The 13,051-nt window shown below is 35.8% G+C and overlaps 1 pseudogene; it reads right to left on the bottom strand.

The window, feature by feature from the left end:
* Nucleotides 1-10,857: 10,857 nt before the first annotated feature.
* The window catches only part of LOC112512869, a 16,259-nt pseudogene continuing 14,065 nt past the window's right edge, over nt 10,858-13,051 (bottom strand).

Here is a 13,051-nt window from a genome sequence, read left to right on the forward strand (position 1 = left end):
TAATTCAGCGGTGGTCCAAATTCCACATGATTAGACTAAGAAAACATAGGTAATGTGCACCCCTTTCTGGGTGGGACTGTCAACACAATAGCGCTATCCACAATACCACGGCCCGGGGACGTGCCCGAGTTAACAAGTAGCGTTTACGGACGGGGACTTTATTTGGAAACATACTCCCAAGCACATCAATTTAGCATTTATTTCATAGTGCAAAAAAAGTCAATATTTCATGACATAATAAACTTGACTAAACAGTTCTTTAGTCCGATGGTTTCAAACAGAGCTTGACTAAACAGTTCTTTAGTCCAATGGTTAAATAAATAAACAGTATAGTTTGTTCAATCTCATGCTTTTCTCCCAGTTAAATAACAAAAATCATCAAGAAGTGGGGCTGTGAAAACTCACAGGTTTGATGATGAATATCCAAGAGGATGACGTTTGAAGCGCTCAACGTCCGTCCTAACCTTCCTAAATAGACCAACATCCAGAATTTAGATCACCTATGGGTTCTTGACAAAGATAAAGTTAAGTTGTATCTTATGTAATGCCATCGGGTTTTTATAAATTAAAGTTGATATTTTATTATTTAATCTAAAAATAGCCCAAAAATTATATATATTAAAAGGAATCAAAATCCTTACTAAAAATCTGATTTTTGGACAGATTATAAATTCTGTTCCAGGTATTTTTGGGTTTCACAAATCACTATAAATAGAAACCTTCCAAAAGTCATTTTATGTCCAACTTTTCACATCATCCAAAATAATGAGATCAACAGACTTTTTCCAAATATCAAGAAATTTGAGTGGATTTAAGTCTCTCATTGTTACCCTATAACCTTGAGTTACACAGCCCCCAAAACAGATTGCACACTCTTCGAGTGTCAGTCATTTGGGGTCTAAGCTTATCATTTTTCAACAATCTTAGCTCTATTTTCAAACTAACAAACACGGTTAGCCTCCAGATAATATTTCCCGATTCCATTAAATTTTGAAGATGACATAGCCGATTTGAGATGCATGCAAGATTCTTCAAAACATATCTTTACATTCTCAAACTTCGCATGCAAATGGGTTTCTTCCTACTTTAGAGTTCAAAGAACATAGATCATAGTTTATCATCCTTTTTGAAGATATTTTCTTGTCTTTGATGTATAATCTCCCCTCTTTAATTCTCCAGAAATTTAGCTACAAGATCTAGAAGTGGGAGTAGGAAGATGAAAACTTTTGTTATTCTATAAAAGTAAAATAACTAGTATCATACATTTTTCTTAAAATCTTGAATATTCTTCAAGATTGACAGAATTTCCTGAAGGCTTGCTTGAAGGAATCGGCTGGAGGGTGGTTTGTTTTTAGAGAGATTCGAGAGATGTTATGGTTTAGCGAGCCAGAGAGTTGGAAAATGAGAGTTTTCAAAGGATGTGGGGTATTTATATTTGAATTTTAAAGAGGTAAATGGGCTGGCCTCTAAAGGCCCAAACCCAATAAAAAAAATTTTATTTTTCTTTTAGGCAAGGATAAACTCACTTAACTTTATAATCAACAATGTAATTTACCAAACATTAATACAATTGACACTATTATTTCAAAACTCCACCTTTTTATTAAATTATTTGGAAATTCAATTGAGACTTTTGTATTTTAATTTGAAAGTTTATAATATCAACTTTATTTTATTTGGAGCATTTCTAAAATATTTGGCATTACACAAGTTAACTACATCAGTTACCCGCCGAGGCGTGATCTTCGGAACTAAACTTGGGAGCTAAGCTAGATGAACTCTAATCATCATAACTAGATCCTAGTAAAATATAATTCTAAATATAGGATCTATAATAAGGTGCTAACCTGAAGCTCCGAAATGATAGAATGTCACAATATAAGTGGGGGTGGTTTTGCCTCCGGGCCTGCCCCACCCCACCCCACCCCCACCCATCAACATACATCCCACTAATGTTGTCACTATAGTTACCACCCTGCACCGTGCCACCACCTATCCCAACCTACACCACCCATGGTGGTCAGCGGGAGTTATGATGACGATAATAGTGGCATGGTAATCAATGGGTTGGTTGGGTGGGGGTGGCGTATGGGGAAGGGTGGTAGCTATGATGATGACAATAGTGGCATGTCGGTGGGGATGGATTAGGGTGGGGAGGGTTTAGGGGTATGGAGGGTTTAGGGGTACGGTGGGTGGCTGGGGGATGTTGTTACTAAGAAATATGTAGTGAGCCACTATCTAAGGTTCTACATGTTGGATAACAAATTTACAGTCACAAATATATTGTCACAATCTCATGCGTTACTAATAATAGCTCAAGAGGTGCTTATTAAACGTAAGGAGATTTGTGAGTAGTTCCAGATCTCCACAATGATTAATAAGATCCCACCGGCTTGGATGGAATTCATTAACATGTTGTGCCACCAAAAAAACGAGTTCTGTATGGAAAGGTTGATCATGAGTCTCCATATCCAAAATGAGGAAATTCTTGAAGTCTCATATAATAGAGCAAAACTGATGAAGTCTCAAAACCATACCATAATTCTAGAAGCTAATCGAGACAAAAAGAATATCTATAACCATAATCCAAAAAACGTTAACTGAAATCAATATTAAGCCTCCAAAAAAGTTATACTGTTGATTGTTAATCGTGTTGGAAACTTGTGCACATGGCTCCGAATTGTTTGAATTTGAGTAGACTGTACTAAAAGGAAAAACACCTCCTCTGAGGGCGAATCTAGTTGAATAGCTCTATGTGGCTATGATTTTAGAAGTGACTATGATTTCACAATCATATCGTTGGTATATTAATACCTATGTCAATCACTATTGTTGTTTTGACATATCCCATTTAATAAGTACACTAAGGTAATGATACAAATGAGTTATTCAGAAATTTCCACACCACAAAGGTCCTTGGTATGAGTGAGGTCAAGTTGAGCTTCTGTTAGGATCAAGCGCTTACCCACTACACCAAAAGCAATTGCCTTGGTGAAGACGCAACCTTATTTCCTTTATAGCGTAGCAGCCAGCGCCACGTTTCAATTTAGGAAGATGCTGGAACCGTGACCAACAATCCCCCCCAACATCTGCCGGTACTAATAAGAGCTTCGTTAGAAGTCAATGGCCGTGCAACATGCCTTTCTCATAATTATGCACTCCTTGCATATTATGCACACCATGGGATTCGAACCCGTGACCTGCTTTGATACCAATTGTTAGGATCAAGCGCTTACCTACTACACCAAAAGCAATTGCCTTGGTGAAGGCGCAACATTATTTCCTTTATAGCGTAGCAGCCAACACCACGTTTCGATTTAGGAAGATGCTGGAACCGTGACCAACAACTTCACCTATCGCAAGTCAGTCGTTCCTAAAGATATTCTTTATACTAAGACATGATAAAGAACATGTTTTCAGTTATCTCCTTAACAGATTTAGGTTCACTTGGGTTCTTGGATTTTATTGATTCATTCTTACAATGAATGGTATGTTTGTGGGTAAGGGGTATGTTTCTCATTGTATGTTTAAGTTGAATCTTGAATCAAATAAAACTACATCTTCTTATGTTTGTATTTCATTTAATAATTGTCATGCTAGACTCCATCACATAGACAAGAAGTTGATGAAAAATATGAGCGTCTTAATTAGGATTTTTTTTTTCAAAACTACCTCTAAATGATTTTTACAAACATGACTATATATTGTAGACAAGCAAAATCACCAAAACCTCACATAAATCAATAGTAGGATAATTTGAACATCTAAAGTTAGTATATTTAGTCTTTGGTGAATTTGATGACCAACTAACTAGAAATGGTCAAAACTATATCGTGACTTTCATTGATTGTGTCTATAGATACACATATGTATACTTGTTGAAAAATAAGATGATGCATTCACCACGATTATAATATATTCAAAAATTGAATATCAAGTTGAAAAATAACTTAAAACAATTTCGAGTGATAGAGGAACTTATGACGCGTTGTATAAGGTAATAAAAGATAATACATGAAATAACAACTCCCCACTCACTAGACAAGAAACCTTGATTTCATTTGTTGAGGTAATGCTTAGTTCTCGTGCACCTCCCGCATGGTGGTGGAGATATATTCGTTTGATAGTTGATAGTATGCTATGTAATAAACATAGTTGCACATTTTGTAACTAGGATCTCCCTTTGAGTTGTGGGCGATAGAGATACTCACAATCAATCCTATATAAATTAAATATTCTCTTATAATCACTTGATTGTAAGTTACAATTTACTCTCATAATCACTTGATTGTAAATTCGATTTAGTTTTGTAAGTTACAATTTACTCAAGATGTATATATACATACCTATAAATAATAATACAATTAAGTTTTTCCATTCAATCACATTCTTACTTCTATATGGTATCAGAGCTTAAGAACCACTTTTTTTTTGCCTTCTTACTACTATCCCAAATATGCTCCTTTCTTCTATCCCAAACCATCCCGTACAACCATTCATGGGTCGTTGTTAATGGCATCACGTAACTGGGCACTCTATCTTGCAATGCCTTATCTTTCGTACTCAATTCCCAAACACAATTTCACCATCACCCTCTTCTTATCGTCCAATATCTTCTTCTTTTCCACATGCGTATGTCATTGCTCTCTTAGAAACTTCATCCAATAGTTGACTTCTTGATAGCGGTACGACACACCACGTCACTCGTGATTTTTTCCATCCTTGCACTTCATTTCCCTTACAATGGTAAGGAGGAACTTATTATTGGCGATGGTTCGGGCCTACCCATCTCAATCATTGGTTCAACATCTCTTCTTACTCCCATTCTAAACTTCATCTTAATTATATAGTACATGTACCTTCCATTTCTCGTAATATTATCTCAATCTCTAAATTTTTGCAAGATAATAATGCATCAATTATATTCTCACCTACTTCTTATTTTGTGAAGGATCTTCACACGTGGGCACCCTTTTCCAAGGCCCAACTAGATCGGGAATTTATGAATGGCAACCCATTCATCCCACTGTTCACTCTGTCAAAATGACATCCAATACCTATTGACATCATCGAATGGGCCATCCCTCTTATTCTATTTTACGTCATATTAACAACTCTTTCAATTTGAATATTCCGAAGTCTATTGCTTTTCATTGCAATTCTTGTGATTGCAATAAAAGTCATACATTACTATTCTCTTAAAACACCTTACAATCTAAGGGCCCTCTTAATATTCTTTACAGTGATGTTTGGACTTTCCCCACCCTATCTAAGGATGGCTACAAATCTTTATGTATATTAAAGTAAAACCCACAAAGAAAGAGGTAGCATCCTAAGAAGTGAGTATTCTCCATTCCTTGAATTGTGGTTGAGTTTGTATATCCCACATTGATGGAGATATGAAATATTTACAATAAATGGTGAGTATTTTAAAGGGAGATTTGAGATGCTTTTGTGGCAACTCATGAGGTTGGCTCCCTTTGGTTAATCCTCTAAACTCACGTTGTTGGCTCATTTTGGCCAACCTTCCGAACTCATGAGTTTGCTCATTTTGGTTAACCTCATTTTAGCAAAGAAAAATTAATCATACAAAATAAAAAAAATATGTATTTTAAAATAAACCGCACAAACAATCAAGTGATATAGAATGAATAACAAAGAGGTATTGAGCTCGCATTATGAGAATGTGTTGGTCCATTGAGGGTCTACAAGATAAGTACAACAGTTTGTAAAAGGGGGTGGGATGAATACAAACACAATATTTTCAAAATTTAAAATATATATTGATAAAGAAGATCAATACAGATTTTACAAGATTGTTTGCAAAAAGATCAGGTAAGAAAAACCTATCTAAACAATCTTTGGTTACACACTAGTTGTTAGCAAATGAGAAAAGAAATGATGTAAAGAGAAGATCCTTTACTTAAGCTAGAAAATGCTCAAAGTAAGAATTAGGTTTTTAGAGTGAGTTGCGCGCACTCTGCATGGAGAAGAAACACTTATATTTATACCTAGTACATTAAATGTTCATTTAATGCAAAATGACAGGGTTAGAGTGCATGTCAAGTCTTAAGAGGAAGCCTTGTCCTTTGGTACAGTGAATAGTACAAAAAACACTATTCATGAGCAGACATCCTTACATAAAATTGGTGGGCAATAGAGTCAACTAGTCGACTCCGTATCGTACCAACATTTAGAAGGGTATGGGTTTGTCCTTTGTGTGTATAAGGACAAGACAACAACAATCGTGCTAAGCAAGCTTCCTTTGATCGCTGAATGCTGAAATAACCTGAAGGTCTCTTCAGATCACGTACTCTCCAGTCTCTAATCTTCAGTTTCAGTCTTCGACTTTGGCTGAAGATTCTTTGGTGTGAGTGTTGTCTTCTTGAAGTATCGTTGTCTCTGATTGAATTACAATATAGTTCTTCAGCGATCACTGAATAGGCTCAATGATGATCGCTGGAACTAAAAAGATAGAAACATAAATACAATGTATAAGTGAAAATCGATTATCATCAAATCAATGAGAGAGAGGATCAACAATCTCCCCCTATTTGATGATAACAAGACAAGATAAATAAGGTTGTCTTATCAAATAATAGTAAGGAAAAGTTACATATAAAGTACATGTCCCTTTTTACTATTTTGGGATCTTTTTCAGTGAGTCAGTCTTGAGAATTTTCCTTAAGTTATATCTAAGAGAAAATTACGATTACGGAAACTGAAACTGAAAGCTTATTTACTGACTTATAGACTGTCAGTGAATGTAAGAAATAACACTGGAACTCATAGACTTGTGTCCCTATTATTTTTTTCAAAGGGATCTTTTTCAGTGAAGTACATGGAATACTTAGTTTATTATCATTGGTAATATTGCAAGTATTACAATACATGTCTAGTGCTTACAGACTATAAGTATAATCACTGAAAGTAGACATAATACAAGAAGTTACAAGGAAAAGTAGATTGTTGTTACAAAGAAAAAACTAATCTAGAACACTTAGATCTATGTAGCTAGGTACATCTTCACCAAGGTTTCTTCGACATAGGCATTCCCTTCATATCTTCAGATCGATAACTTTTTCAGGCATGCTATCATCTATCCAGAGCAAGAGGTAAACCAGATGACTCATTGAACATAGATGTAGCTCTGACATTCTCTGAAATCCGATTTCACCTTTATAGTCAAGAAATATAACTCCTAACTCAGGTTTAAAATGCACATCATTGGGTGTATAGGGACCCTTATCTGGCAAGTCAAGATTCAGCATAGAAATGTCTGTACTCTGATGACCCTTTAAGACTTTATCTAAGGAGAACCTTGTTTCATGTTTGTTCTTTAGGAATGGTCCATCATTAGGATCAGAGAACTTGGGTTTCTTCTTCCCACCTTTCTTCAGAGATAGCCTGTCAGGGACCTTGACATACCTGGACATCCTTTTGATGAGCTCGCTGATGGTGTCCTCGATAATTATCTTGTGTCTCGACTTGGATCGCTGAATGGCTTGTCTGATCTCCACCATTTGCTATATCCATAACGTCCTAGGTAGGAAGGGTACTCGGTGATGGCATCGAGATTGTCCCTTGTGATGAGCATTGAGACCAGTGTTCCACCGTCTTTTGAACGTCCACTAATGTTAATGCTGAAAATCGGGTGGGGACGGATTTGTTGGGTTACAGGATCTCAAGCACAACGAAAAATAAAATCGTAACCCTCCAAGGATACATACGAACCAGAATAAATCAGGTGTTTCGAAATTATACCTCACAGTTAGCGAGACTTTGAATCACAGCAACAAACAAAGCTTGATGCCTCCACCGTATTCATGCGAACGATCCGAATACTTTGCCTTCTCGTGATGTTAGTCACGGTTTCAAAACTTAGAAAGAAAAGAGAGCATATTGTTGTAGGTGGTTTGTAAGAGAGAATTGCAAGACCAAAACTAACTAGCATAAAAATGTCATACATTTTATATGGACATCAAATGTATGGCCTAACCATCACCAAACCTCCACCATGCCTCACACCATGCTTGAGTGTAAGACCTTCATACACCATCACTCTCTTACAAAGCCCATCCCTAGTCATCTTTATTTATGTCCAACATAAATAATATCTGATTTTATTTAATCAGATAAAATCGATACAAATCAGATATGATAATTAAACATTTTAATTATTGAAACTCCTTATTCGAATATGTTCAAAGCGTGTGACCCAATAGGTTCTCGACATGTTGGTAATAAATATAAATCTCATATTTATAGTTATAAACGATGAGCGGTATCTAGCAATACATCATCGTTACCCAAATGACGAGAATTGGTGATACAACAAATTATCGGTTTGTAGTCAATTTTAGTTTTACATATTTAATTCTTTTGTCCWWGATGTCCAGGTTGAACAYGAGACATTGAATGTGTCATTCTCGTTATGTCCAATCTCTATTTTCTTGATACCCTAACATACTAATAAAAAATAGATAATGATATCTCATATCAATTATCTAAGCATGCATGCATTTCTATATTATATATTTATCAAGGGGCCTAGAGACATCACTCCCGTCATAAAGGAGGGRCAAATCCTATCTCGATASATGCTAATTCTATTATGTGWTATGCAACATACCCAACTATCATTATGTCACCCARTTACGRAATGATTAGAATAAATGTCAAAATACATTACTCACACATAACAAACTCCATGTTCTCAAGTCAAAGAATTACATRTAMATTGACCATATGAGAAACACTTATGACACTCACATGACATCCAATGAAGTGTTCTCATAACGAGTCACGTCCGATACACAAAGTCTCCATTTTGTATCCATATGCAGATTCGATATCTCTATATGAATCCMTACATATGCTAGTCATTATCATATTACTTCAACCTTAAACCCGAAATAATATTTAACTAGGGACATTTAGAATACATTATTCTAAGGTTATTTATTATGAATAATTAAAACACAAAATATAATATAGACATAATAAAWTGGGYAATGCCTTWATATTTATCAATTTCATGAAACAAACTCAAAGTTACAATCATCATATGATTGGTTTTTGGGCATTCACTAACAATCTCCCACTTGCACTAAAGCCAATCATTCATGCATCATATACCAATGGATCTATAATGGCATTCATGCTTCTGCTGTGTTAACGGTTTGGTTAGTGGATCAGCAACATTGCGTTGGTTGACATTATACTTATACTAACATCGCCTCTTTCAATAATATMTCTAATGAGATGATATCTTCTAAGAATATGTTTGGATCTTTGGTGAGATCTAGGTTYYTTRGCTTGAGCTATAGCTCCATTGTTGTCACATAACAACTCTAAAGGACTATCAMTACTAGGAACAACTCCAAGTTGAGAAATAAATTTCTTGATCCAAACGGCTTCCTTGGCTGCATCTGATTCTGCGATGTACTCAGCTTTTGTTGTAGAATCAGCTACTGTTGCTTGTTTGGAACTCTTCCAACTCACAACACCACCATTAAGGAAAAACACAAAATCAGATAGTAATCGGAATTCATCTTTATCTGTTTGGAAACTTGCATCAGTGTAACCCTTTACACTTAACTCTTCTTCACCACCATAAACCAAGAATGAATCTTTTGTTCTTCTCAAGTACTTTAGGATATTCTTGACAGCAATCCAATGACCATCTCCTCGATTAGATTGGTATCTACTCATCATGCTCAAAGCATACGATATATCAGGTCGAGTGCATATCATGGCATACATGATAGATCCAATTGCTGAAGCATATGGAATCTTACTCATTCGTTCACTCTCTTGAGATGTAGTAGGACATTGCGTCTTAGAAAGTGATATGCCATGAGACATAGGTAAGAACCCTTTCTTGCTATCAGACATGTTAAACCTTTTCAATACTTTGTCTATATATGTACTCTGACTTAAGCCAAGTAATTTCCGCGATCTATCTCTATAGATCCGAATACCTAACACATAGGCAGCTTCACCCAAGTATTTCATTGAAAAGCATTTTCCTAACCAAGCCTTTACAGACTCAAGTGTCGGAATATAATTTCCAATGAGTAGTATATCATCTACGTACAATAAAAGAAATGATACAGTGCTCCCACTAATCCTTTTGTAGACACAAGGTTCATCCTCATGTTTCAAGAAACCAAACTCTTTGATTGGTTCATCAAAACGATAGTTCCAACTCCTTGAAGCTTGCTTCAATCCGTAAATAGATCGTTGCAACTTGCATACCTTATGAGATTTTTCATGAGTGACAAAACTTTCAGGTTTTATCATATATACATCCTCAAGTAAATTTCCATTAAGCAAAGTTGTTTTGACATCCATTTGCCAAATCTCATAATCGTGATATGCTGCAATAGCTAGTAAAATTCTAATAGACTTAATCATTGCGACTGGAGAGAAAGTTTCATCATAATCAACACCTTGAATTTGTTTGATACCTTTTGCAACCAATCATGCTTTATAGGTAGTCACATTACCATCCATGTCAGTATTTTTCTTGAAAATCCACTTCCACCGTACAGGTCGTACCTCATTGGGTGGGTCAACTAAGTTCCAAACTTGGTTTACATACATGGAGTCCATTTCTATTCTCATAGCTTCTAACCATTTTTCGGAGTCAGTGCCTGTCGTAGCATCTTGGTAACTAATGGGCTCATCATCCTAAAACATCACATCCCCGGTATGAGTGATGAGAAATCCATATCTCTCAGGCTCATTCCGTTTTCTACCAGATCTACGAGAACTTTGTGCTACAACATCAGACTGTCTTTCCACAACACTTTGTGGATCCACAATTACTTGTGGTGTCTGTGTTGGTTCTGTCTATGTTGACATATTTTGATCTTGAACAATTTCAAGTTCTATATTCCTCCCACTGATACCTTTGGAAATAAATTCCTTTTCAAAGAAGACATCAGTACGCTCAACAAACACTTTATTGTCGAGAGGATGATAGAAATAATATCCCATAGTTTCTTTGGGATATCCTACAAATATACATTTATCAGATTTGGGTTCTAATTTTGTTGTGATTAGACAGCGTACGTAAATCTTACAACCCCAAATCTTCATAAAAGATAATTTGGGACTCTTCCCAGTCCATATCTTATATGGTGTCTTTACAACAGATTTTGATGGAACCCGGTTTAGTGTGAAGGCTGCTGTCTCTAGAACATATCCCCAAAAGGACATCGGAAGGTTAGATTGACTCATCATAGATCGTACCATGTCCAACAATGTACGATTCCTCCTTTCGGAAACACCATTCCACTGCGGTGTTCCAGGTGGAGTGAGTTGTGACACGATACCACAATTTCTAAGATGATCAAGAAAAACATGGTCTAAGTATTCACCACCTTGATCAGATCAAAGAATCTTAATACTCTTTCCAAGTTGGTTGTGTACTTCATTTTGAAAGTCTTTGAACATCTCAAAGGACTCGGACTTATGTCACATCAAATATACATAGCCGAATCTACTGAGATCATTAGTAAATGTAATGAAGTATCTATAACCACCTCTAGCTTGTATGTTCATCGGGCCACATACATCACTATGTATGATTCCCAATACATCATTTGCTCTCTCACATTGTCCAACAAACGGAGCCTTTGTCATCTTTCCTTTTAAACAAGCTTCGCACTTCCCATATGATTCAAAATTTAATTTGTTCAATAATCCATCTTTATGGAGTTTGGAGATGCGAGTTTCGTTTATATGCCCAAGGCGACAATGCCAGTGATAGGTTAAATTTGAACTATTCGATTTGACCTCCTTTATCTATGTTATAAATCGGATTATCCATATTAAGAACATAAAGACCATTAATCAAACTTGCATCACCATAATATATATTACCAAAAGAGAATGAACAACATTTGTTCCTAATATTAAAGGTAAAACCTTTCCTGTCTAAACAAGATACATAAATCAAATTTCTAGAAATAGATGGTATGCAATAACAGTCATCGAGTTCTAATATTAATCTGGTCGATAAAGTTAACAAAATAGATCCTACGGCTATAGCAGCAACCTTTGCCCCATTTCCAACGCGCAAATCAACTTCACCATTGTTCAACCTTCTAGTCCTTTTTAGTTCCTGCATGTTTCTACAAATGTGAGAACCACATCCGGTATCTAATACCCATGATGTATAAGAAGTAGAAAGATTAGCTTCTATCACATAGATACCTGAAGTGGATGTTACATTTCCTTTCTTCTTTTTCCTAAAGGTAGAGAGGATAATTCCTCTTCCAATACCCGGGTTTATTGCAGTAAAAGCACTCACCCTCCTTAGATACAGTTACCTTGGGTTTCTTAATGCTTCCTTTTGCCTTCAAAGATTTAGAAGTGGGTTTGGCAATGGACTTTACTTTGCCTTTCCATTTCTTATCCTTACGAACCATCAAAATGGTGGATTTGTTTTTTGCAAGTTCTTGCTCGGCAATTCGTAACATGTTAAGCAATTCTGGAAGGGTTTTGTCAAAGTCATGCATGTTGTAGTTCATCACAAATTAACTGTAGCTATTTGGCAATGATTGTAAAACTACATCAATAGCTAACTCCTATCATAAAGAGAAACCTAGTCCTTCAAGGCGTTCAATATGCCTAATCATTTTAAACATATGAGTGCCAACGTGACTACCTTCAGACATTCTACAACAGAACAATTCCTTGGATGTTTCATACCTCTCATGTCTAGCTTGCTCTTGGTGTGATAACTTGATCCTTGTTATCACCCAAGGTAAATAATATGTGATTATCTGATTTAAATGATTACGTGATAACATGATAAATTGTTACGTTTGATCATTCTGGGATGTGAAAATGTGCATAATATGAAATGCATATATTATATATTTATATGTATGCATGGTATATATATATATATATATACATGGTGTATGTATGCATGTATGTGAATTTTGTGAGAAAAAGGGGTTGTGTTAGCCGCCTTTCCTGTTTTGGAAAGTATAAAAGGGAGGCTGAGCCTCCATATTTTCTCTTCTTGCTTTTG

This window comes from Cynara cardunculus (assembly GCF_001531365.2).
Source record: "Cynara cardunculus var. scolymus isolate 2C chromosome LG 5, CcrdV1, whole genome shotgun sequence".
NCBI lineage: Eukaryota > Viridiplantae > Streptophyta > Magnoliopsida > Asterales > Asteraceae > Cynara > Cynara cardunculus.